Source organism: Varroa destructor, unplaced genomic scaffold (genome assembly GCF_002443255.2).
Source record: "Varroa destructor unplaced genomic scaffold, Vdes_3.0 BEIS01000002.1, whole genome shotgun sequence".
Classification (NCBI taxonomy): domain Eukaryota; kingdom Metazoa; phylum Arthropoda; class Arachnida; order Mesostigmata; family Varroidae; genus Varroa; species Varroa destructor.
Genome location: NW_019211455.1, coordinates 18,343,421 through 18,366,485, shown reverse-complemented (window position 1 = coordinate 18,366,485; position 23,065 = coordinate 18,343,421). Strand labels below are relative to the sequence as shown.

The 23,065-nt window shown below is 44.1% G+C and overlaps 1 long non-coding RNA gene across 1 annotated transcript in view; it reads right to left on the bottom strand.

Annotated features, from left to right (window-relative positions):
* Positions 1–1,493: 1,493 nt before the first annotated feature.
* Positions 1,494–23,065, bottom strand: part of LOC147757468 (uncharacterized) — a 116,679-nt gene continuing 95,107 nt past the window's right edge. Inside the window, exon 3 of the long non-coding RNA XR_015321831.1 lies at positions 1,494–3,814. This is a non-coding gene — a long non-coding RNA (uncharacterized LOC147757468). The remainder of the gene's footprint in view (positions 3,815–23,065) is intronic.

Genomic DNA, 23,065 nt, shown 5'->3' with positions numbered 1-23,065 from the left:
CTGTTGTTGAAAAGCCGCGTTGAACTCGATAAAGTTCAAGCTACCTAGCTGAAAGGCAACTAAGGACCAGTGTTGGATTATTCAGCGTTAGCGGTTATTACTCGACTGCCAAGGCTAACTGGGTTGGACGTTAGATCTTGGCATTGGCAATAATATAATAGATATTCCAAATACTTACAACAAACAAAGTGTACTTAGCTGCGACCGATGAATAGTGTTTATCTTCAGTGGTAAAAATGTTAAAGCCCTTCAAAGTCTGTTTGTGCTAAAGTCAACAAAAATAGAACTCGGACGCCCGTTAGCATTTATCGTAGGTACTTCGTTATATTGTAAGTAGGTTTGTCGAAAACCTATAATTCATTATAATATCAAGCGATGCCACACCCCGCCATCCACCTCAAGAATACGATGTGTTAATTCTTAACATTTTGTTATAGCGGATCGCCAAAAATTTTATTGAAACTTTGACTAAAACTTATTATATACATAACTTATATGAATAAAGAAAGTTGTTAATTACCGGAACTCATTTGTAAGATGTTATTATTGAAAGATTGTGTCCAACAATTATACGAGTTAAGCAAAGTCAGGTGTCTGGCTGACAAATCGAGATGTTTTCTGTCGATTTGTAAACATATGTACATACGAAATTTAATATAAAGTAAACAAATGTATCATTAAAGACAGTGGACCGGAAGTATTCATTTGCAGCCTGTGGCGTTCATATCGTTTGCAGGGGTTCTGAAAGTTGATGAGGTATGAAGAGTAGGCCCACTGTAACTAATAGAGCGACAGTAGACCATATAAATGGTCCACTATCTCTATTAGTAAACGGCTTCTATTATATTAAACTAACGTTGCGTAACTAACATTCGCTTATAATATTCATAATACATGAGAGCTCACGTAAAGGCACTTAAGGGTTTTGCTTTTATCAATCGTCTCGTGTTTGTATGAAGATAACACAACATCATAGTTATAAATGATAACATGAAAAAAGGTAAAAAAAATATATGCAAACGAAGTGACCCTGAATAGCCACAACGTACGTAAATCAATTAGGAACGACACGTGATTGCATTCTAATGGACGGTACCTTTGGCATATTTTCCCGTATCTGAGGGATATTAACGACTCGGTCGTTTCCTGCTACAAATAAACTGCCCATGATTAAAACTGTGATCGGCAGGACAGGTCAGAACGTGGCTATCTCTGTGATGTGGCTCTGTCCACTCATCACTGTTTTTACCCCTTGTCTCGAAAGTACTGGGGCTGATTTCAACTATACGTTTGCTTGAATGCATTTTTTGCAGGCCCAGTTGGAACCGGCGACGCAGGTTTAGGCGCAACAAGCAATGCAGTGGTAAGGAGACGATGAACAAGTGCGCCTTGCTTTGCTGAGCTGAGAATTTAGTGCATGTTCGACGACGCCTTGAATGAACGACGTAGACACGTCTCTACGTCTTAAGAGGCCTTAAGACCAAATCGTCAGTGTACAGGTGTATCTTCACCAACGTTCTCGGCCCCTGATCTAGTCTGGCAAGTGCTTCAACACTGCTAGGAAAAGCGACGAGAGCTCAAGTCATTATCACCTTGCGCCAGACTATTTCGTCTAGGCAAGAGCCAGGACTTTGACTACTATAACGCCTATAATAGCTTTATTATACTAGCGCGTGATAGCCGTTAAGCCAAACCGAAAAGAAAAAAAGAACAATTTTCAAATATATTTAAAGTGCAATAAATCATTTTATTTATCAAACGCTACAGTAGGTAGCTAAAGCGTGAAGAACCCATAATAATTGCCGCTATCTCAATAAATAGAACATCGTATTCTAACTAAGCGGGGATCATTACTTTAGCCGTTGGCTAGTGTTTTTGATTCGTTATAAACGTATCCAAATCATCGTCCATTATTTACGAACTAGGAAACTGCAATGAATGATATGTCTATAGAATCTCATAAAGTTTGCAAGGTTTAGGTTTCTGCCGCCGGGCAAGGTTACGGGGCTAGTGTCTTCACTCACGCAGTATTCATATACAGGTATATTTTGATGTTAAGCTTACTTTTACATCATGCTTTCATGATCTTACGCTGACGTTTTCTTACGTGTCTTACGTTTACGATCCAGTTAACAGCACATGTGGATAATAGAGATAGTAATAACTGTGTGCCAGTTTATACGCTATTAAGGACAGCATTTGCTATTCTGTGGTAATCTGCTAGTAAAATCATTTCTTTGTTTAGCGGAGTGCATGTACAATGATTACATCTTCCTATTGTTATTGCATATTGACTGAAATGTACGTATTATAATTTGGGCCTTTTGAATTTAGCTCACATTTTGTCCTACTAACAGTACTGATGTTTTGAAGACGCCTATATATTGGCCTGAAATAGTACGCTATTACCTGCTTTTAATATGTCTATGATGTATTTGTATGGCTGACGTGGCGCGCAGTTCTTATGGCCGTGAGGTATGTTAGACAAAACGTGCAGTTTTACTTTTGCATGTCTCAATTACAAGTTGAGAAACTTAAATTCAAAATACGTGACGCTTGACTGCACTTCAATAACAGTAACACGTTACGAGTGAATATTTCTGAAATGATGCTATTTATGATTTAGGGTAGTCGTCGCGTCCATTGTCCGTGTTGGGTCAAGTAATTAGCTCTTTCACCGATTGTACCAAGAAAGTAGGGTTCTACAGGCGCGAGCGCATGCGTCAGAACGGATTTTTCTTAACTATTGCCCACTGAGTCGTTTCATGCAGATCTCGTTCGCAGCAGATGAAACAACGATTTTTTTTTTGACACAAAATACAAGCCCTTAAGTCTTTCACTAGATGATGCATATAGAATAGTCTATACACTCAAGTCTATTAACTTATAACCGGAAAAAAGCGACTGTACCAAAGACATGACATACAGGATATGGATTCATGTCAAGTAGTATGAGGCTTTGTAAGGCTACTTTTCGGTATCGATCACTGTAGCAGGATCACCCACCCGTACAATCCTGCCACTATTATCCGTAATCTTGGAGACAAGATGTCATTGTTGCTTTGTGTGCATATCCATAGCGCCTTTGTTGTGCGGGTGCTTCATCGCTGGCATCCGCCTACTTTTTTTTTGTATTGACGTTCCAAATTACCTGTTTTACGTTTGACTCATTCAGCGACCTCTTTTAGCGGTTTTCTGCCTTTAGAGCAGGTTGCCGATTTTGCAAATCCTTCACATCTCCTGGGGACAGGGGGCATCAAGAAGAACACAGCTACTGTCCGCCTTTTGCTTGAGGTTAGAGTAGCCATCCAAGTGAACAGAGCCAAGGACAGCAGAATGCTAGTCGAAATAGAAGAGGAGAAAAAGGAGCAAACCGCTTACCGTTGCCCCCTATCGAATGTCGGCCCATCGCTTCGGCTCTTGTTCGAAAAACACAAAGAGACATGAGGCAAGAGGCAAGCGGTACATAGATGCAGCGACCTCGCTAGCGCTCGTGGGAGGTTTACGTGGTATGTTATTGTGTTGATGTCGCACTGTGACCTGCTGCGTCTCTGCGCTCAGTTCAAACACCTCTGATTGAATTTGTCGTTTGTTCCTGCTGGGCTTGTTGTGCTCATGAGAGAGATTGTCATAGCAAGAACATTGCCTTCTGTTGCCGCCCTCGAGTTGCTGGTCTTTCTGCTTTGTCCACGAAACGTCCTAAGACAGTAAAGCTGCTGCAGGGCCCTTCTATGCATGGAGCCCGACTGTATCTCTCTTGGCCTGGCGTGGTTTCGGTGGAACCTGCCGGTACGACTTGGAAGCTTTGTCACGCCTGTCAGGCCAACAAACGAAAGAAAACAGTTAGGTGTAGGTCAACTCTAGGCCAAGTCCGAGAAGTCTAACAGCGAGAGAGAGATAAACGAAGCCGTAACACGAGCAGTCGCGTTGTTGCAAAACACAAAAAAAACTATATTTAGACTCGCAAATACTACTACGTCCAACTCTTTTAGCTTGCAAAATTTCGGCCGTTTTCTAGGTTAGATCACGATAAGATAGAAACAGTAATTGTGATAGTAGTTGAAGTTGCCTAGCAGAGCGCCGCCGCTGCAGGCCACGGTGCATCTTCGTTCTCCCGGGAGATTCGAACGCATACTTTCGGGGCTCTGTAAAAAGCCTCTGAATATAGCAAGGAAGCGTATAACAGCCCATTGTAATGCCCTACCTCATCTCAGTGATTTTAGTAGTAGTGACTAGAAGTGGGAACCTCGTCATCGTCGTGTCAGCGCAATAATGGCCGAATAAGGCGTAAAGCAGTGGTACGGATGAGCAGAATGGTCACGATTGTGCCACATGAAGAAGATATAACTGAAACATACAGATTGCGTACTCAGACATAGGCGACTTCGAAAGAGTTTCTACGAATTCAAATAAGTGTGTCACCGCCGCCAGCAGTAGCGGAGGCAATAGCAAGATTGATGATGTTGCCTTCTATGTGAAGAAAGCGTCAGCGGCCGCTTCAAACGAGGTAATCAGCTTGGCGTTGACTAACTTGGTTGGCTCGGGTATTCATTGGAACGGATTCGAAATGACGGAAATCGACGAATTGGCCATGCTTCCGTTCGCTTTTCGGATGGACATCGGAACGACGGTAGGAACTCGGAAGACATTGGCGAATTCTGTTGTCTCGTTTAGCTTTTACCTAATAGACAGCCGGATGTGGACTCTGCCATTTTCCGATGTACAGCATGTTCTATTTCAAATGCAGGGGGGGGGGGGGGGGAGATGCCTTCACTGTCCTTGACGAGGTGGACGTCGTACAAGACGCAAGCCATGTGCTAAACGGCTCAGAAGAAAATTCACGCACAGGCCTATAGTAATAAGTATCTGTTTTAAGCTGTTATATAGGATGTAAGTTAATCTTGTGTAAGTAAAAATGGGTGAAACTAAGTATGAACAACTATTGAAGTGAATAACTTCCTTACTAGGCAGTAGCAGATTGTCGATTGCAATACTCGAACATAGACCTTTAAACGTTAAAAAGAAGCTATCGGAGACGGTACGAACGTTTAGGTAGGATCCTAAACGAATACGTCTGCTTTGATTTTTCTAATATAAACGTGGAAAGAGATCGAGGTGTCTTTTTTTATATGTACGTCCCAGTCACATGGAAGTTCATTGTACCTGATTTATCATCTGGATAAATCAGACAGTATTGTAGACTCGAAAGTTTCAAATATGTTTTGAAATAAATAATAGCCAACGATTCCTTTCATGATTAGCATGGTAACACAACATCCCCTAGTATAATTTGGTGAGGTGAGTCATAATGACCTATTGTGTAAGCATATGTTGATGGTTTCGAATATTCTTCGACATTTTTATCGGTAGCTCCTCATGTTTCTGTTGAGACAATTAAAGAACTTTTCATGGTAACAGGGCTAGTTCTTATCACATCGCCTCAAGAGGTCCTAGCCGACGACAGGTGAGGTAGACGCTCACGCACGTGAAAAAGATAGAATACAAGAGAAAATTGTAGGCATATTCATGCGACCCGAAGGGATTTGGCGATGGCAGAGGATAAATTGGGCTCTTCTGATGTATTGCTGCTTGGAGTGCTTGGTCTAAGTCTTTAATTTCATTAATAATCTTTTAGACTCCTCTGCATAGATCGTGACCTAGTACAACCTACCCTGACGCTCCAATTAGATGCAGACACATTTCAAATATAGGTGGTAGAAAAGTAATTGAACTTTAATTCACATAAGAAGGAGCACATGTGCTTAATCTTCTAGTAGTAGCATCCTAGCTTGGATACGTTTTCGTATAGAAAGGAAACAAAAAATATATTTTAAAATTCTAATAGAACGAGATCCAACATAAATTGTATGCTATTCGATATTATACACCATGCAACATACAAAAATAATTCCCCAAAAAAAAAACACTAGGCATAATTAACGAAGCAATTTTTTCCGACATTTTTATCTAGTTGACTGTCACGTCTAAACGAGAGCAATGTAATTCTTCCTATTACATATGAACTTGGCTAACGATGAGGCGTATGATTCATAGCTGGGCTGAAAAACTCGTTAAATTATTAACAAGCTGTAGAGTCCGCTTCTGCGCCATTTATCTAGTCTGTCCTTCTGAACAATGGAGACAGATGGTAACCTTTTACCTGTGCATTGTCGACCTATATCCTGTTATCCTAGTACAACAGCGCAACGATAACCAATGTTTTCGAGGTGACAACTTGAGTGGATGTAAGGAGTACTGGTCGGTCGTCCCGGCCGAACGCGCCAACTGCGATGCGACGATACAAGGGAACTGGCTCTGACATGGAAATGTAGGTAGCGGCGAGGGGTAAGCTGTCGGTCAATCTCTTCGTCTTCTAGGCCTTCGCTAGCTTCGCCTACAAGAGGCTGTATGAGACTGAGTTTGGCACATGACCTCAGGAGTCGGCGAGGCATGGAGAGGAGCCAAGAATAGGCCAACACTGAAGCAATACCTTGATGCTGCAAGCAGCTACCGAAGATGCGGAGACGTGTTCTCTAGAAGTGAGCCCTTGAAAGCAATGTGCCTCACGTCGTTCTCGTTAAGTCGAGGTTAAGTCTCGTGGAGCCCACCCCACCTAGCCGATCAGCCATTAAGTAGTAGTTCTAGCGACTGAGGAGTGTCGAAGCGGCCCTGTTGCAGAGTCTGATGCTCGTTGCCGCGGCTTACCAGCCGGCTGCCTGGTTCATGTGGAACCGCGTAACGCTCCAACAAAACCATGCGACTATCGCGACTAGGTCCACTATGAGCAGACTCTTGTGTAAGCAAGCTTTATCTACGCTATTTCAAATACCGCGCTAGTAAATGCCTAGCATCACTGTTTGAATGTAGTGTTCTGTCCGCCTTGATACTGACACAGTGACCAGACTGATCTAGCCTATATGAAGCTCACCTTAACCAACGGCAAGCTCATAGCAGGAACGAGAGCAAACTGAGGAATGAGCCCGGATTGAACCAAGGCGTTCCTTACCTACAAACAGTCACATGTCCCATCTACTCAAATAAACCTGACTTGACCGACATAGATCTGCCTGGTCCATATGGGCCCTGCCGGTCAAGTAGTTGAGTTATAGAAAAACCGTAACCATGCGATGCCTTCGCCCAGCTTCGTTTTTCCTCCTTTTCTTCCCAAAGTAGTGATCGGCTACTGGAACCAACGGCCAGTGCGTTCTACTTCTGCCGGCTACCGTAAACTTACTGGCTGCCGATTCTCCTGTTTTTGCCAGGCGCATACTATGACACAATGCCTCGTCTGACGTCTCTGCGTGAATCCTCTTTGTTCTCGCGTACCTCGATGGCTTAGATCGGAGATGGGCTGCGTAGACTCCAGATGGATGTTGTGAAGGGTAGCAATAGCAGTAACAGAGCGATGCAGGCAAGCTGACGCAGGATACAGTTGCTTGCGCTTCCTTCCGCCTTCTTCGTTCTCTTGTGAGTGAGATGCGATCAGGTAGCCAATAATTAGCCCGCTAAGACAACAACAGCGAAGCCGAATAGGGGTGAACAAGAGAAGAGTGGCGGTGGCAACGTTTCTCCAGCTTTGCTCTCTCGCTGGTTGGCTTCTTCTTTCGCTTGTTGGTTCACTCGTTCACTCACTCAGGTCTTCACCCGTTGCTGGCCCATTCGCGATATCCCTGTGACATCTCAAGACCCCCTCTTACCCGCCGCCAGAAACTCTTGCAGTCCTCAACCCCAGCAGGTCCAGTTCAGTCTACTGTTTCCTCGGGCCGACCACCGCGTTTATAGCAACACAGCAGCTCTCTCTTTTATTCTCTCTGAGGCATGCCCACAGGTCGACTTACGACAAGCTTTGAGGACATGCTAGCTACGAATACGCCCGTGCCTTCTTCACGTGACTGCGATAACCCCACCCTTGCGCGGATAGGGGCAAGTATGGCCACGAAATGGACCCCCTGGCATGGTGGTCATGTATCGCAAAGTTTTTGCCAACTAGGTCTTGGATAGAACGTTGCAAAAGAGGAGGAAAGTCTAGCTAGAGTTTCGGGCTACGGAAACTAGGGATTGTCGCTAGTGATGGTTTTTGGGGCGGCTATCCCCAAACCCGATCTTCCTGCTCTTCTCAAGCTACGCCGTAGTCTGCTGAACACTGTCTATGTCTCGTCTGCTCCTGCCAGTAGGATGGAGTGATGCGGTACAGGCAAGCCTATGCATAGCCAGCAAAGGAAAGGATACCCGCAAGATTTATGACCAAATGGTAGGGCTGATCGAGTTGGTTTTGTTTGGCAGGTCACCGGCCACCCCGACGGACGGGGGTGGTTGAGGGTAACCTGGGACATAGCAGCAGAACATGGAGAATGGTCAGAAATAAGGGGAGCTGGCTTCAATGGGAAGGACAAACCAACACCGATGCAATCTACTCGTCGTTGACTCGTAGCATTTTCCTCTGTCCCGCCTGGCACAGTGGTCGCCCGTGGGGTATGCTCGCACTGGGGCTAGCAGGGCATCCAGCACTGGAGAAAATTCTGCTTACGTATGGCTGCTTTTTCGCTTGCTTGAAGCTTACATAAAGTGTGCGATAGTGCAAGCTATAAGGCCCTCTAACAATCTTATGTTTTTGACACAAACCACGATCATCGTGATTTATTTATAAATAACGATTTTTATTGTATAAGTAGACGGTCTACAGAAAATATATATGTGTCATATGTGGTGATATCGAGATCGGTGCAAGACAATAATTTACTGATTGTTAGTGAGTTAAGAATGTTATATAAATATCAGTAAATCTTTGGAAATACATACATTTTCTTTGAATATATTTAGATTGGTCTTTCCTTGCTTAGAGGTAAGTGTCAATCAACAGTTACGCACGTCTGCTAGACTCATCGCCCTGTGTTTTCGTTTAGTGTCCCCAGTCTAACTTACGGTTTATTTAATCTATGCTTTACTAATAATATTCTGGGGGCGAAAAGTTTCGAATTCTCCACATCTCTCACGTATCCAGTACCGACATGCCTAGGCATTTTGTGATATAAAGATAACAATCAGACAGAAGATCCGTAAGGCTGCGTCTAATAGTATGTTCAGGTTGTTTGATGTTTATTATTTAACTGCTAAGATCTGTTTTTAGTGACTGGACTTCATAATCTGCAATGAACACGTTATAAATGTATCGTCTTGTTGTCTCGAATGATTCGAACTGGGCAACGATACAACGATACAAATGCGAAAAGTGCCAAATGCTGGTACAAAGCGCGCACGGATCATATAAAGACGTTTATAAACAGTACTTGTAGAAGGCAATAAATGGTAAAGATTGCTCCATAATTGTGTGTGTAATAGAGAATGGCGCTCACAATATATTTAGAACATCTTCCACAGCCAACGATTACTCGAAGCTCATGATAGCCGTAAACGTTATGTCTATATAGCAACAACGCGTTCGGTGGAACATCTATTATTTTGTGATGCCTCTGAAAAACCTTCGTTCTGAGAACAAACATGTGTGAATGTCCCACCTCTCCCATAATCGTGTTACACAATGTCTAATACACAGAGACGTAACTAGAAGAATTTGAACACTCGAAGCCCTTGGCACTGCAGCTTTGCCTACCCTTACTTAAAACATACCGTTTATTGTTAGTACAGTTGCTACTATTCTTATACATGGTTCAACAATTAGTCGACACTAACAAATCGTCTGGATTTTTTTACTTCGCCTCTTGATCTAAGCCTACTCGCTCATCTCGCCTTAACAATTTCGTCGGCAATCGGTATCACTCGGCTTTTTCGCCACTCTTAATATTTCGTATGACATCATGTCACAGACGTCCGCATTGTCTGTGCTGATATGTCAACGGCAAGAACAGACCCTGAATACCAGCTAGGCCAAAGACAACGCTTCTTTTACCGGTTGTAGGATGACGGCTGTTTTTGTGCCCGACATAGACCTAAGCAACTATTACAGATTAGGGAAATGAAAAACTAGCAGCAAGAGGAAGCGACATGACTCAAACTACCGAGTAAATTTCTCTCTCTCTGTTATATAGTATGTTTTGGGTGTAACTAAAGGGGTGACGCTCCTGTTACCATTGGACATAATCAGCGTTTTCCCGAAGTCCTCAAAAGTTTTGGGCTAGCCCAGGTTTTGCTAGCCGGTTTGTTACGTGACGCTCACTTGTTTTCGCTTTAATGCCAGAAGAATGCGTTTATACATGTCAGTATGATGCTTGTGTTACACTACGGAATGTGTGAGGTATGCTTCCGGCCTTGCAGCCTCACGTTACAGAACCAGACGATGCATGTGTCTGCGGCGTTGTCGGTACGATCTTCACTAACTCCTCACTGCGGGATACCTATTTTGTGGGTGGAAAATCTTTCGGAAGCCCAGATCAAAACCTGTAACCCATTTAGATTTGGCTTATAATACCATTCTCTCGATCTAGTGATCAACCGTTCGTTGCAAAACATCTCGATCCTAAGCAGTATTCACATTTGTCGTTGGCTTTATATACAAGTCCGCTTACACGTACAAATCCGCAAACGATTCTATTACAAATTTAATTTAGATCACAACGAGCGTAAACAAGGAACCCGTTCAGAACTGCACCGTATGGACACCCAGTAGTAGTCGTCGTCTCATTGTGTAGGGAAACCTTGCTGGCATTGGCCATAACTGATCTGTTTAAAAGAACTTCTCGAATCCAGATAATTATACACGCATACATAATCGATACATGTGACATCTAAATTGTCCCTTGCATTTTTTTAAAGCACGATTGAGATCACAGACTATAATGTCAAGTTGGTAATCAAATACACCTTAGGTAGGCATACTGCTTACTCGAATTTGGTCATTGCTCTTTGGTATTCTCAAGCTTCGTACGCGATCGATTCCATCATTTGGCAAGTGACCGCATTTATCAACTCTTTGCTGAGTGTTCTTTTTACGAACAGCGGCAATTCATCGTGTTCCATTGCAAGAAGAATAGCTTATTATAGGACCTAGTAACAACATCAGTAATCACCGACGCTTATGGCACCAGTAACTGTTTCTTCTCTATGTTCCAGTTTACCATGGCCTATGTGCTGATCTTCATCTGATTAATCCATTCGACCTCTTCTCGGATTCTTCCTTCGGCCTCTAGTGGCAACCTGCCTGTACCTCTCACACCCATTCCACGAGGCGCTTAGTATAAATAGAAGAGTGAGGAAGTAAGAGACACTACAGACGAACATAGATATCCACACTAAGCAGTATCACTTAAGATATGTCGGATTCCCTTTCCGAAGATATTTAACACATTTCTGGGCTCCATCTGCCGTTTCCAGCCATTGTCCAATGTCCACACGCAGCGCCCTGGTTCGCTACTCTCCGGAAGCGTCCCTTGCACACTACCCTTCTTCACGCGTTTCTATGTTTCTGTTTGGTTCGGCTTATACTGGTCTTCCGCATCCTTCAAAGAGATGCCCATCATTACAATGAAGAAGAAACCTTAGCAAACGTTGGATAGGAAAAAAAAAAGAGCTCGGCGGAATGGGAAGACAAGGTCGGTTGAGTGAAAGACCTAGACAAGCAAAAGAATGATAAAGAAATGACAAATGCGATCGGGCCGATCTCAGGTACTGTTGCTAACGTGCCTTACCGTTTCACTATTATTTGCGGTAAAGATTTGCTTATCTCGGAAGCGGTGAAGATTCCTTTACCTCAGGACTCGGTAAGGCTAACGTGGCGCTAGCCTAGCAAGTTTTCGATGGCTAGCTAGCTGTTTGGCTCAGGCACTAGGGCTGACACAATCCTCATCGATAAGCTTACAGCTAAGATAAACTCATATCGAATCTAGCCATAATACTTGGCATTCATCGCCTGCGTCATATCATATTCTACCAGTAGACTATGAAGTTTCGGGGATATCGTGCCGGGTCCGGACAGGTCTTGCGTTTCGCCGGTCTACTACAGTAGAATCCTTCATAGCGCACGATGCGATGAACATGATATATGCTATACTACAGAGTGTAGGCATCATCCGCCTGTGCTGTTTTCTCTATTGCTACTGAAAGGATTCGCTCAATGAGCGATAGAATCTTCTTCATCTTGTCGGCTTCTGCTGATATGTAGAACATATGTATGAACATTCATGCTGCCTGCAATCGTCTGTATAGATTTGTCGAAGACTATCTGAGGAAGCACGTTCTGTGTGTGTACGTTGTGATCTCAACACAGGGGGTGAGCCGTTAGGAGCTGAAGCGATACGCTCGGTATTGAATCGTTGTCGCTTTCGGCAGTGACTAACATTATAAGCCAACAGTAACGACGAGAATGGATGTAATCGTTATGCGGATACCTATCTATCTAGGTATGATCTCCTTTTATGCGCTGCCTGTATACTCGAAGCTCGAACCTCGAAGCACCATTGCTCTATGAGTAAATGCAGTTCCCCGAAAGGAACATCGCAAAAAGGCGTACATTGGGGGGTGAACACAAAAGAGTCACATCATAGCAATAGTCTAGCCGTTCGCTTGTCTATCTTGGGCTGCCTCTCGGATGCGCTCGGGCCGAAGTAAGCGTAAAAGCATTGCTCTTCTAATGATAAGTTTGAATGAAATCTCGATGTTAGAAAAATTTGCTTCTATATTTAATTTCTACTGGTAGTATTTAGTGAGGATTAGCAAAAGTGTTGGGCTAGCTTCAGCCCAATCAATTTATGAAATTTATTCAAGCTCGAGTTCGTGCCTCTTCTTGTACTATAAGGCTAAACCGGTGCTAACATTTCAGACGAAGCATGCACATATGGGATTGTCGACCCGTATTTTTCTGTTCGCTGTGCACATACGAAAACTAACCGGTCAAATTTGCTTCATTCACAAATCAAAATAATCGTATGGAGGCATCTAAACTATGACTAGAGAGGCTGGCAAGAACACGCGTGAGAACTTGGTACGTATAATCACGAAATCCAGGACGATGGATAAAATGCTTCTATCGTTCCAAGTGGATCGAAGCTCACGGGCTAAATGCCCAGTAGTAGCGTGTCTGGTCTCTGACTTGCATGACTGTAGTTACCTTGAAGATGTGACTAAACAATCACAAGGTCTCATTTGAATCGAGGCACCTATCTAGGTTCGTCTCTGTATGAAAACTTAATTATTCCTAGCACTCATTAAGGACCGTGCTAATCTTTAGTTGTGCCTTCTGCTTTTTTAATAAGAAGAATAGTGAGTTTAAGGCTGTTGATAATAACGCTTAATATTTGCGAAAATTTGACTCTGTGTTGACATACTGCAGACTTTGTTAGCTAAAACGAAATGCAAATGTCTCTTAGTATCAAAAGCAATTGATTGATCAGTTTCGATAGATCCAAGATACCGCTCATGTAACAAAAATAACTATGTAGATAAGGCTAACAACCTAGGTAACTTAATACTTGAATATGGGCTAGAATAGGTACTAATGGTTAGTGGACATACGTATTATCGTAATAGCACATTGGCTACATGTTTGCCTATAAAGTTCAACGATACAAATCGGTCTAGGAACAAGGAGGGACGGGAGGGGGGGGGGGTTGCAACTAGACTTAGACATATTTCATTTCGAGTTGGGGGGTGAGCCATGTGAGGCAACATTTAGCAGCGTATCTAGCATACACTTAGACGGAAAAAACTTAAAACGTCTAGGAGTAAGTGAAGAAAAATTAACGTTGACCACATTTTTATTCCAGCGAATCAGCACTAAATGGGTATACTCAATAAGACAATTAGAAAACGTCCATATATCCTATTGCACTACAAGGCAATGCAAACTTACCTAGAAAGGAAGTTCTCAGCAACCCTTGCTTAGATTGCTCTATCCCTCGATGCGATGGTTCCTTAAACCATGCGATATCACCCGATGTATAGTAACCGACAAACGTGTATTCTCAAGCAATAACACATCTTAACAAAACTGTTATTCTCTTGAGAACACACATACGACACGGTTAGAGATTTCATTGCTCGAATGAGCAGACGATTTTTTTGCCAGTTGTTCCGCGAATTCAGCCCGGGAAAGTCTGTCGTTGAAAAGTCTGAAGACGGCAGACGTTACCTATCTGATAGATGCTAGAACTGTTGAGTGCTAAACAAATACAGATACTGGTTCCCATAACGCACCTATTAATTATTCATACCTATGGTAACGATGTTTATCAAACGTACGTGTGCATGATTCATGTACATACTACAGATCGTATCTTTATACAACAGTAGTGGAAATAGTAATGCCATTAGATAAATAAGAACATGTGAGTTATCGCTAAACTGCTTTTTAGCACAGTGGTTTCCCGACGTGTGCCGGCTACGCTATGTCTTGTGACAAACGCATTTTCATTGCAAAATGGGAGTGTGCAGAGAAAAATATTGAGATACAATATTAGGACAATATTAAACTTATAGCTGGGATAGTTGAACACCTACTTCCTTTATTTTAGGCTTACATCTTTTGCAGGTGTAACTTACACAAGAAGTTATAATTTGTAAATAGTTGGCGCTTTGATGAGTCTTTGGTAACCGCAGCTATCTGGCTTGCTTGTGGCAAGCCATGGACACCATATGGTGGAGCAAGAGCGGGAGGAGGCTATGAAAACCACAGCTTTGTTGCCAGTCAGACCAATGTAAGTAGACGCTGGTCAGCTGAGTTGGTAGAGAGCTGGATGCTGGCCCCACCCCGTCAAGCGTCATTCCAGACATTGTTGGCTAGCTTGTTTTGCTTAGAATAAACGAAACCTCCATAACTTATTACTAGACTCGGACAAGCGCGTTAAATGGTTGATTGCTTAGTTACTCCCTTGTTCATTTGGTTTGTGGCCGGCTCAGCATGTGACTGGAGCTCACTGGACCCCGTTCGAGCTATGTAGGGGATCTAGGTAGAAGCCACTGTTGCTAAAGTCAGGGCAGAGAAAGTGCACTCGCTGTTTAGCGCTCGCTGTTTAGTAGTTTAAAAGTGATTTTATAGCTTGGCCCGGTGGTCTCACAGCGGGGGGCGACCGTCTGCCCTTTGAAAATGAGCCCTACGCCAACAAGCTCGGCAAACTCGGAGGGTACATCGAACTCTCCCTACCAGCTCATAGCAAAAGGCTGTATTAAAGAGTTGCTGGAGGAGGCAAAGATTCATGCTGTCCCATCGTGACCCTGTCCACTGTTACACCGGAATGCAGAATTCATAACGTTCGCAGTGCGCAACTCAAAGGGAAGCCACGCACCACGTACGGCAACAGCTCGTACGCCCACACCAAACAGGTGCCTTTAACCCGCTTGTTTGCGCCAAGCTTTCGCCGCACGGATAACGATGAAGGCTACTTTCGTCGAAATGGACCAGAATAACTTTCCACCAGCAGCCATGTTGTATATATGGACGTATGACCGATAAATTTCAGGAGAACTCTGGTTATACGAGTCGGGCCACGTTTTCTCATCTCAATTCAGTCAGGAACGTCCTGGTTTTAGGCTTAGCTTCAAAATAATTGAAAGGCAATCGTGCAGAAATATGAGTTGGGTCCGACCGAATAAGATTATCATTGTGTGCGTGCACATTAGCGAATAGGGAACATATGCAAGCGTCGTAGGTAATGGAAACCTTTTAGAGTTTATCAAGTAAAGTATGTAACTTCCAAAGGACAGTTGACATTCCCCAATGAGAAAACTCCTCGTCTTAGAATAGCAGCATTTATAAGTCAACTCAATGCATTAACTACAAGAAATTTGCTATGTCATTAAAACAAGTGTTGCGTGCCTAATTCTAGGCCACGGCTCATACAAAAACGTGTTGCGGATGGGGCACACATAAGCGATTCTAAGAACACAGACCAACTTACTAGTGCGTCAGGCAGATAGTCCATATTATATATTAAGCATGTCACTCCGTTGCGGTATCTAAGTTACACATCGAACGTTATTAATTGCTCTCAAAAGCTCCGATTGTTATACGGCTAGCCGCTGCGCGTAGTTTATTTATTGGCTAATTGTTAACCCGTCCTGTTTCTTTCATCTCTCCTTGGATTTACTGTCTAAAGCGAGCGTGCTTAATTGACACAAAGATCCCTATTTATGGGACTGGGCTATTACTCCCCCTATCGTGTGAGGCTCTCTCCACTGACTACCGACTGTGCATACATTGATGCAAATCGTTTTGATATAAACTGGTGCTTATTAGCAATCTTCTTCCAAACAGTTGCGCCTCTATTGGTATAACCATTCATTGAAAACAAGGGATACAGCTTAGATTGTAAAACCCAACTGGTCCATTCATTACTCGTTGGACTGCACCAAGAACCTTCGGGTGCAGCTGATGTAAACGAAATGGTGTATATTTCGGAATGATGAGGAGATCTGGGCTCAGCCCCAACGACAATACGACAACAACAACATGACAGCGAGCTAAGCCAATCTGCATAGTACGGAGCCTGCCAATTGCTTTTTCTTCGGCACACTTAATCTAACTCATTAAAACCAGGGAAAAGAAAGTCCACATGGTGAGCCAGCGCTGTTTATCGTCGTTAGGGGTGCACCTTGAACTGCACAAAGAGTGTGTACAACAGAAAGCCTTACCAACGACGTTTCCTACCTCCTTTCTACTGATACCTGCACCCGTCGAAACTTGATTCTCGCCACGATACTGTAGGTGTTTCGAAGAGAATCGACTGGCCTGTTATCGACAGGGGTTAATGAGGAATTGCTTCTAGGGGTGCGAATGGATAGGGCAGGTTAATAAGATAATAGAGTTACGTTTCAGAATTCATTGCATCCAATTGCATTTTCTCCTCCAGGTTGATGTGTTCTTGTTGTCGGGTAGCACAGCCTCCGGGTTGACCGATGCAGACAACAATTTCGGAATTGTTCATTAACCGAATATATCAACAGTGACAACCTAGTTGCTGGATGAAACGTCCCTCAATCATAAATTATTAACGTACTTTAATGGAGGCAAGTTCGAATGTTAATTATGTCCTCATCATCCACAAAGAAATTTTTTTCTATTGGCTATTTTCAACGAGACGTAAGCATAGCGCAGCGGAAAGGCGTGCTTGTACTCTAGATATCCTGGTATATATTTTCTTACAATATGATGGTTTCTCTTTTCAAACTGCATCTATGTTTCGTGCCGTTCGATAGATAGTCTTCATGAGACTTTCTACCTGCTAAACATCTTATCCGCCCCGTCTCTGACATCTGTCGACGTAATTTTCAGCTTTTCAACTACCGTTGCTTGTAGTTTTCACATTCTGATAACACTGTTCTTGTTGTTGTTATCCAGATGCATGTGTGACACTCAGGCAGACGTGCATTCTATAAAGTCGTGCATCCTTACTTCGTACTGGTAGCTCCGGTTAGATTCTACGTTGTGTTAGTGCCCGCCACGTCACTGTTGTCTTCATAGTCCAGCAGCTTCAGCAGGCAAAGCATCGGGTGGCCAGACTTGCGTATGGGTTCTTTCTGTCCCTTAGCCCCCTTTCTATGCCCTTTCTTTTACTAGCAGTCCTGAAGGTTCTGGCGAACGAAGAAAGCCGGTAGGAGTAAGGAGACTCACTAGCACGACTCGCCAGCGAAACCGGGTCCCGTAAGGAGGCAGTGCCAGTAGCAGGCTAGTCTAAACCATAGCTGCCACACCAGAAACAGCGGACGCCGTGGCTGCCGGTGCAGCAGCAACGGCTCCTTCGTCCCACTTGTCTGCCATCCCCAGGGTAATCAGTTTATACTTCTCATTATCACAAATTACTCCAGCCACCCCACGTCTCACGGCTGCGGCAGGTCCCACTACCGTGGCTACTGGTGATGCGGACCCCCTTCCAAATCTGCCACTTGGAACGAGCGCGGACTCGGCCAATGGCCTGGTGGGCAAAGGCGCTGGCCGCCAACGAAAGCCTCGGAGGCTGAAACCGAAGCTTCAGGACAAGCCAGAGGAGATCCCGTTTGAGCTGGAAGCACCACCATCGCCAGCGCTACAATAGTCAGCGCTGCTAACAACACTTCTCGGAGAACCCCTCGGGGTCTCACCGATTCCTCACAGAAGCAGATGGTGTTTCCGTGAAACTACGACATGTAGTACTACCACGTTGTTTTATGCCTACGCTACTCCATACATGACCCATGGGCCGGTGCTAACACGAAGGAGAAAAGTCCGACTTTCTGTATATTCCCTCTAACACATCTACTGCTTTTCGCCTACTGATACACTCGCCGAGCTTGCATTTGACCTCTCAACCGGCTGTAGCCTCGACAAACGACTAGATCTCGTAGCGATAAACGAGAGATTTCGCAACAACTACTCCTACCATCCGCATTTCTGTGCCTATGACTCTTTAGCTCTCTTTACACCAAAATAGCAAACCGTAACAAAGGGGACAAAATCAACGAAGACCTTGTGGCCCCTCCCTTTTTCAAGTACAGCGAAGTGCTGAATGGGTACCGCGATATTAGCGAATGGCGTTGAGAACATCAAGATGTGGCCGTGATGTCGCTACCTCTCTGATCAACTAGGAGAACTTGATAGGGGGAGGAGATCTTGGCTTGCAGAGTTGCTTGTATGGCTAACTATCTCGTTACCCGAATAAGGGCGCAGAGGCTCAACTAATTATAACGGGCGGAGGCGCCGAAAAGCTCATTATAGCAGAGAGTGTAGGGAAGCCAGCAAAAATGAGTGAGAGCAAAAAAACAAAGGACATACTCGGATAAGCTCATTGCTGAGCTAAATATGAAGAGGTTATGGTATTTTGGACAACCCGAAATAAGCTTTTGATTCAAGTCAGTGTGGACTTCGGCTGATCTCCGTATCGATCAAGCTGTAAATTCAGGTTAAAATCACAATGGAAAATTGCAGATCTACGAATCGTCTCACAGTCACTAACAAAGAGGGATTATTCTAAAACCTAATAATAGTAATCAAATTTTAAATAATTTTCATCATTGCGATGCTAACTTTGTTGTATTGTTTTTTTTTGTTGTTATTTATTGCGCATTTATATGAAATATTGCGCATGCACAATGTTTACTATACGATAGTTGACTATTTATCTGCCATTCATTGCTAAGAGTAAGCTGTACCTACTACAAGAGATTGATACTTTTGAGAATGATATCTATTAGATTTCTCCCCCATCCTGTTGCGCTTTATTTAGCTTCAACGTATCGTTTCATTACACTCGAATTTGTGGTGGTCATGCCATCAATTCTCACATTTCTTAACAGCAGATCCTTCCCTCTACAGCCCGTCCCTCACTATCTTTCACTCGACAACCCTTGTCCGCCCCCCGTGCGCAACGTGAACTGGCTACACTCCAACTCTCAATAGACCTGTATATACACTATACCAGTGTTCGCTATTGCATTTGCACCTTTCTCCACCCCTTTCTCTATCTTGTCTCGTTCTCCCGCCACTACAACCCTCTCACAGCTATCCCCGCGGTTCTCTGGAACCTAGCTGAAGAAAGCGGAAAGAGAATAAAGCACTTACTATCGAGCACCGGAAAAAGGGTCTTAGGCGTGCTCGCTCCGCGGTAGGTTCTTCGGCCTCGTCCTGCGGTCTCAACAACAATAAGTAGAGCCATTTCCCGTCCGCCCGTGAGCGCAAGCGACGGAAAGTAGCCGGCAATGGAGAGGTGAAGTTTACTTGCTGGGTTCAGTGGAGTGGCTTCAAAACCCGCTGGGTCCCACGTTGGGTTAAGTCGTCTGCGAGAAAAAATAAGGGGAAAAATAAGAGCTGTGCAACCAAATTCGCCTATCCGAAAAGTACATGGCAGTTGTGTTAAAGTGACTGTGGAACAGGTGTGTTTTTTATGAATCGTGGCCAAATGGCCGATGCTGGCCGCGCCATAAGCAGCATTGGCTCTCTGTTTGAGAACAAGAAGGTGACGTATTATAATGGAAGAAGGGATATTGAATGTTCCGATCACGTCGTCGCTCTTTACACCAGTTCGATCGCGTTAGAGGAGTGAGCATTATATAGCTGGCCGAAAAAGAAAAAAATATATATTTATGTAGAGAGAGAGAGTGAGAGAGAGACTTCGCACGCGCGGCCGTGAGTGAGATACTGGATGCGTTTCAAACCTCTTCCCACTGCTTAGATCGCTGATAGTGATATATCCGACTTGTAGTGACATATTGGGCTGTACGCGTGTACAGATTAATGGAATAAATTAAGCGCAGAACTAAATTGTTAATAACTAACATGTTAATATCGAAGTATAAGTTATTGATTAGGTCCTTCATACCTTGCCGTTATTGGAACACGATAGTTGAACGGATATTCACAATACAAATGGAGCATCTATGCAAAATATCCGAGCGTCATAATGATCCACGTACGGGTGCCCATAAGAGAGGAGAGCTCGCTAAAATGATACGTTGGCCTCAGATCGTTCAAAGGCGCCGCTTATCATTTGTGACAAACAGCTTTCAAATGGTTTATTAACGTAGTCCGCAGATTTCACTCAACGAAGGAAAAATATTATTAAACACTTGAAGATCACAAATAGCCGGATAGCGCCCTTTGCCGCATGTTCCATATGTACGAGATATTAAAAAGCATTTAAAAAAATGTTGAGGTACAACCTCAAATGCGATACGATGGCATCAATGGCTAATGATGAACGCTTACCCCCAACACTCGACAGAAACTTCGATGTGATGCATGCGGGATCGCGGTAAAGTCGGAGGGTATATATGGGAACTGATGTATGATCTTTGTATACGTCTTTTCTCTGCTGTAATAGCGCTCGATGCTAAGAGCAGAAATCCAGGACCAGCTCGTTTGAAGCCCTCGCTGATGACGGAGCAGCGTTCTCTTCTCACAAACTCCTGCAACTGAAACACCCCAAAGCATATACACAGGCAGATATTCTCACACGAGCTGGCACATCATCGGTCGACTTACTTCTTGTGGTGTGGGCCTATCTTGTTCTCATCTTTTTGGCTTTTGCCAGAGCTCTGCGTTTCTATCCTCGTTACCCCACTGGTTCTACTCTATTTTCGTTGTATGTCGTTGTTGAGCTGTTGAATTGCCCAAGGCGCGGAACACCCCGGATGCCCCTCGAGTCCACACATATCCGCAGCACGCACTCAGTTGCTGCTGCCACAAGGTGTCCATGGGGAGAGCTACAGAAACTCAATGGTCCTGATCCCGACTTGTCTGGTCTGGGACACTCTGGGCGGGCGGGTGGCCTGAGCGACGCCTGCATTTCGGCGTGGCCAGCAGCAGTTCGGGCGTTCAGACGAGGCGTGATGGGAAAACGGTGGGGAGTGGGCTACAGATGTGTTGGGGCGTGTTGGACCACGGGCCCACTGTGGCATTGGGTAGCCAATGCGGTCGTTGGATGGATGCAACGTGGACTGGGCCCGGCGTTAGCGACCGACGAACAGAACGGCCGACCAACCGACTCGAAACAGGGCAGAGCCGAGAAGTAGGATCTACTTAGCGCATGAACAGGCTTGTCGTGCCTGCTGCCGCTACTAGCGCCTATTTGGAATTCAGAAATTCTTGTTTGAACAAGACCACACCATCACCGCCAGCGTCGAAAGCAGTCCGCGGCAGCAGCTAGTCGAACGACCGCGGCCAGAGGCGGTCGCCCGGTTTGACATCGCTGTCAGCGCGGGACCCTGGCAACCTAAGCTCAGGCTGTGCCGATCCGCTTTTGCACCCGTAGCTGCCGCTTCAGAAGGCCAAGTAAGACTGCGCAAGGGAAAGCAGGCTCAGCGGTTGTCGTGGCGTTTGGGACGCTGGAATGGAATGGTGCTCACAAGTGAAAAAAAGATTGTGAGAGAGGACTTCGCAGTCCTCAGGGTTTTGTACTCCTTCCCTTCACTATAAACCCATTGGGGTGGGGTGGGCTGTTCGAAGTGTGGACCTTTCTCAGGCGACAAACACAGACATCTCGGACTTTACAATACAATTATAGAGTCTGAGGGGTGTATTTCGCTTTTACAGTACACACAAGAGAGGTGCAATATATCTAGTATTTCTTAGGCGGCAGCTAAAATGTCATTACAGACGCATATATTGGTTACATGCCTCCGTTTGCAAGGAACAAGTTCTATTTCCCTTAAAGCGGTTTCCCCATTGTTTTCCCCGAACAGTTCGATCCCTGCGACTTGACAAAGATCTACCGATATGTTGAGAAGCATTTTCGTCTAACCTGTTACTGATTAGCGTGGTATGGCTGGCTCGAACGCGGGCGATTGGCGTCACAGGCTGACAAGTAGCTAATGCTCGTCAGGTTAGTAACCTTTTTTAAAGATAGAAACCCGATAAGTTATTAGCAATTAGAAAGTGTTACAACATACGTTCCTGTTGTTAAAAATAGGCCAAACGAGCTACTAAGCGTCTGATACGTCATCCTTTGGTATATTATATAAAACGAAAGCGGACTCGTGATAGAAATCATTAGAATATGAAAGACATGATTAGAGTGAAAGTATGGTCTAAAATCCCGAAGAGGTAAAAGATGCGTTTTCAATGAGTTCTAGTGTTTCCGTGTTTTTTAATTTAACTAATCTGTTTAATATCGTTTTAAAATGTAAGTGGTCTTAGAACCATCTAGCTAGTTTGAATTGGGTTTCGCATGTCTGAGCTTAATATGGTAACCCAATATGAACAGTCATTTACTGGTCGCTGACCAGGGTAAAAGAAAAATGACGTTTACTTTTTTCTAAACTATTGCAATTAGTCGAAGATGATATTCTGTACGTGATTTTAGCGAACGTTGGTCACGTAATCTCATACAACCGATAAGGATTATTCGGTTCCTAACTAATAGGTGCGTCAGGACCACGTTACACCGGACCGATCTGGTCGTGTTAGTTAATTTGGTTTCCTATACTGAACTGTTAAAAATGTATTTCATACCTTAGTTCATTTTGATATCAGGTAGACCGAACCGCTGTGGTTTTTTTTATTTATAACAGCACAAGCTGTTCAAAATAATGACAGATTAATGCTGGATGACAACGCGACATTGTACATAGCATGCGCACCGTCAATCCCTGGAACTTAAATTCATAATTCAGTCAATCATTATGTTTGTATCCAACTTAATTCGCAACA